This window comes from Nicotiana sylvestris, chromosome 5, assembly GCF_000393655.2.
Source record: "Nicotiana sylvestris chromosome 5, ASM39365v2, whole genome shotgun sequence".
Classification (NCBI taxonomy): domain Eukaryota; kingdom Viridiplantae; phylum Streptophyta; class Magnoliopsida; order Solanales; family Solanaceae; genus Nicotiana; species Nicotiana sylvestris.
In genome coordinates, this window is record NC_091061.1 from 70,961,501 (window position 1) to 70,966,891 (window position 5,391).

The window sequence follows — 5,391 nt, forward strand, 5'->3', positions numbered from 1 at the left end:
CCACTTGCTACATATCAACCTACCTCGCCCAGATACTCCCAACCCGCTCATGTCTACCAAACTTATAATTCTCAACCATTCCAATATCAATCACCCCCTGCACGCCAAAATTTCCCTCGACCCTGACCTAATTTTGATCGTAGACCTCCAAAACAATATACAACCATCGCTGAACCCATCAACCAACTGTATGAGAGGCTCAAAGTTGCTGGTTATGTCACCCCCATCCCTGTTGCAACCCCTGAGAATCCTTGTCAGTGGGTTAACCCAAACAAGTCCTGTGCATACCACTCCGGCATGAGAGGGCGAAACATCGATGAATGCCACTTCTTGAAAGACAAGATACAGTCTTTGATTGATAACAAAATCATTATGGCAAATGAACCCGCTCCAAACGTCTGCATCAATCCTCTGCCAGATCATAAGAGTAGAGGTATCCACATGATTGAAGTAGAAGATGACTGGGATCCCCAGGGATCAATCAGGTTGGTCGCAGAAGGTGATGACCCGAAGAAACCAACAATTACTCTCAATTTAATCACAGTCCAGATCTAGTCATCTAAGGACGCTGAGGTGAATATGTCTATACCTCTTGAGTATGAAGCAGCGCCACCCGCAAAGACACTGGTACCAATTGAGGTTGAATTCGTGTCTCCAGCAGATGCACCCGCACAATTTGAGGTTGCAGTCTTGCTACCCAAGGCACATGTTCCATTCGAAGTAAGGATAGTCGCGCTGGTCCAATGGAGATGTCTACCATGCCACCATTCTATACAAATGTTGTACCCTGGGACTATACAGCCGAGGCGAGAAAGAAGGGCAAGGTCAGGATTGAAGCATCTATCGCAGCATAGGGTATGACAAGAACTGCTAGAGTTTATACCCCTGAACATCTGGCTAAATCGAGCAATTAGGCCTCCAACTGGTCGCCCCTCATTGTGACAGGTCCAGACGACCTTTGGAGGAAAATACAGGCCAAGGAATATTCGGTCATCGACTAGTTGAACAAGACGCTAGCGCAAATATCCATTCTCTCTTTGCTGCAAAATGCTGAGACACCCATGCATGCTTTGTTAAAGGTGTTAAATGAAGCATACATACCAAGTAACATCACTACTGGGAAAATGGCTAATATGGTAGGACAAGTGCTAGAAAGCCATAAGATCACCTTTCCTGAAGACGAGCTGCCACCTGAAGGGTTGTGGCACAAAAAGCACTACACATCACTGTGCAATGCGAAGATCATTTCATCACCAGAATCCTGATCGATGGAGGTTACAGTCTTAACATTTGTCTGCTGGTGATACTCAAGAAGTTGGGTAAAGGGATACATGAGATAAAGGATGGAGCAATCAATGTGAAAGCCTTCGATGGTTCTCGGAGGTCCACCATTGGTGAGATTAGTCTATGCCTGCAGATGGGACCAACCTGGTTCGAGGTCGATTTCCAGGTAATAGATGTACCAACGTCTTACACCTTTTTGTTGGGACGACCATGGATTCATTCTACTAGGGCCATAGAATCAACACTGTATATTGTAGTAATGATCGAATGGGATCACCTGGAATTGATCATTCATGGCGATGGTAGCAACCCTATATATAGTCACCAGACCATTCCGGCAATCGAGGGAAGAATGAAGCTGGGTGGAGAAACTTACCAGCACATTGAGCAGGTCAATGCTATCGACAAAGACAAACTGTGGGATAGCAAAATCAAGAGTATATTAAGTTGGAATAGGTTCGAGCCTAGCAAAGGGATCGGCAAGAACCTCCAAGGAATCTCTAAACCCATAAAACTCAAGAAACATGGCACTACCTTCGGTTTGTGCTATGAATACACCTAGGAAGAATTCAATAACTGGTCTCCACGATGGCGCGGTCCTTACTAACCCACCAGAACAGCCAATACCGCATCTGGAGCAAACCTTCCAACAGGCCGACATTATTTATGGGTCAGATGAAGAAGAAGAAGAACTTGCAGCAGTGAAGAACTTGTTTTTAGAGGACAGTGATATGGACCGTTGCATTATTCGCGAGGAGGAGGGGGAGGAAGGCCCTTCCATACAGGATATGGATAGAGGGGCACATATCAAGAATTGGACCATTAAGACAACCAAAGCCCGATGAGCCTTGGGGTAGCAAGGATTAAACAAACATTATTCACTGTTTTATTTACCAAATGACTTTGTTTTCGAATTTTTTTCAATTCTCGCAATAAGATCTTCGATGTCCAAAACCGTTACTCAATTTATCAAAAGAATTTTTTATTTTTCTTATCAATTAATAATTATTGTTATCATTTTCTCTCCTTCCTTTACCATTACAACATTACTATTACTTGTCTTGATGAACAAATGATTGTGACATGCAATGAGACAAAGCAATAAACGGACATGGATTCAGAGGAAGATGACATACCTAACGAGATTGTCAAAGAAGTTGAGAACTTTGAGAATAGACCTAAGTCAAGCCTGGACGAGAATGAAATTTTCTACCTGGGAGATGCAGAAAACATCAAGGAAACGCGAATCAGCATTCACCTATCGCCATAAGAGAAGAAAGAATATATATAATTTCTAAAGGAGTATGAGGAAATATTTGTCTGGTCGTATGATGACATGACTGGTCTAAGTACGTCTATTATGGCTCACAAGCTGCCAACCAATCCAATGTGTCCACCGATAAAGCAAAATCTCTGAAAGTTCAAGCCTGATATGAGTTTGAAAATCAAGGAAGAAGTCACCAAGCTAAGGTTCTCATGGTAGTAGAATACCCCACATGGTTAGCAACATTGTGTTAGTGCCAAAGAAGGATAGGAAGGTCAGAGTATGTGTCGACTACCGGGATCTCAATCGGGCCAGTCCGAAAGACGACTTACCTTTGCCAAATATACACAACCTGATTGACAATTGCGCCAAGCATTAGCTACAGTCATTCGTAGATTGCTTCGCCGGTTATCAGATCTAGATGGATGAAGAAAATGCTGAGAAAACAGCTTTCATTATGTTGTGGGGAGTGTACTGTTACAAGATGATGCCATTCGTCCTGAAAAATGCAGGGTCCACTTACATGATGGCAATGACTACCATCTTCTATGATATGATACACAAGGAGATAGAGGTATATGTGGATGATGTTATTATCAAATCCAAGAAGGCCACTAACCACATAGAAGATCTGAGGAAGTTCTCCAATAGATTGCAAAGATACAACCTAAAACTAAACCCCGTAAAGTGTTCATTTGGGGTTCCTGCTGGGAAATTGCTTGAGTTTATTGTGAACCGCCAAGGAATAGAACTGGATCTATCGAAAGTCAAAGCCATTCAAGAGCTACCACCACCAAAAAACATGAAGGATGTGATGAGTTTCTTGGGAAGGTTTAACTATATAAGTCAATTCATAGCACAATCTGCAGTTATCTATGAGCCAATCTTTAAGATGTTAAAGAAGGACGCAGCCAACAATTGGACCGATGATTGCCAAAAGGCCTTCAACAAAATCAAGGAGTACCTATCAACAGCACCAGTCTTAGTCCCGCCCGAGCCAGGTAGACCCTTATTACTCTACCTTGTAGTAATATATGGAGCTTTTGACTGCGTTCTGGGACAGCACGATGAAACAGGGAGAAAGGAGCAAGCCATTTATTATCTCAGTAAGAAGTTCACCCCGCACGAGGCCCGATATTCCCTATTGGAACGCAAATGTTGTGCTGTGACTTTGTAGCTCAGAAGTTGAGACATTACTTTTGCACCAATACTACATATCTCATATCGAGAATGGACCCCTTAAAGTAAATCTTTCAGAAGCCCATGCCCACCGGCAAGCTAGCCAAGTGGCGAATCCCGTTGATCTAGTTCGACATTGTTTACGTAACTCATAAAGCGGTTAAGGGACGGGCACCGGCAGACCACCTTGCTGAAAACCCCGTGGATGGAGGATACGAACTCCTGAAAATGTATTTTCCTGATGAAGAGGTATCATTCATAGGAGAAGACATTGCGGAATCCTATGACGGTTGGAGAATGTTCTTCGATGGAGCAGAAAACTTTAAAGAAGTTGGCATAGGAGCAGTCCTAATATCAGAAATCGGTTAGCATTATCTGGTGTCTGCCAAACACAAGTTCCCCTGCACCAACAATATGGCCGAGTACGAAGCCTGCATCTTAGGACTCAAAATGACCATTGACATGAATGTTCAAGAGCTGCTAATGATTGGAGATTCAGACTTACTTATACATCATGTACGGGGAGAATGGATTACCATGAACTACAAGATACTCCCGCATTTGCATCATGTACATCAATTGAGAAAGAGGTTCACGAAGAAGGAATTCCAACATGTTCCCAGAATCTAGAATGAGTTCGCCGATGCATTGGCTACCTTACCATCTATGATACAGTATCCTGACAAGAATTTCAATTATCCCATTCCAATGAAAATCCATAACCAGCTAGCTTACTATGCCCATGTTGAATAGGAAGCAGACTGAAAGCCTTGGTTTCATGATATCAAGGAATATTTGGCAAAAGGAGTGTACTCGGAGCTTGCGAATCCTACTCAGAAACGCACACTTTGGAGATTGTCCAACAACATCTTTCACAACAAAGGAATCCTTTACAGTAGGACTCTCGATTTAGGATTATTAAGATCTGTCGATGAAAAGGAAGCATCCAGGTTACTAGAGGAAATTCATGTTGGGACTTGCGGTCCACATATGAACGGTTTTGTCTTAGCAAAGAAGATACTCCGGGCTGGTTACTTTTGGATGACTATGGAAACAGACTGCATCTAGTATGTCCGGAAATGCCACGACTGTCAGATACATGTAGACATGATAAAGGTACCTCCAAACGAGCTTAACACAATAAGCTCACTGTGGATGTTCGCCGCCTGGGGAATGGACATTATTGGACCAATCGAGCCTGCTGCTTCTAACGGACACAAATTTATCCTAAAAGCCATTGACTATTTCACCTAATGGGTCGAAGCAGCATCTTACAAAGCAGCGACTAAGAAAGTCGTGGCAAACTTTGTCCGCGACCGCATTATTTGTCGATTCGGAATTCCAGAGTCAATCATTACTGATAATGGCTCCAACCTCAACAACGACATGATGAAAGATATGTGCGAAAATTTCAAGATCAAACACAAGAATTCCTCAACCTACAGGCCTCAGATGAATGGAGCTGTAGAAGCCGCTAACAAGAATATCAAGAAAATATTGAGGAAAATGATAAAGAGTGGGTAAAAAGTCGTTATGAGCAACTACCCCTTATAGATGGAAAGAGAATGAATGCAGTCTGCCATGGTAAGCTCTATCAGAACAGATTGTCCCGAGCCTTCAAAAAAGAGTCAAGCAAAGACAGTTCACACCGAGGTAGCTGGTGT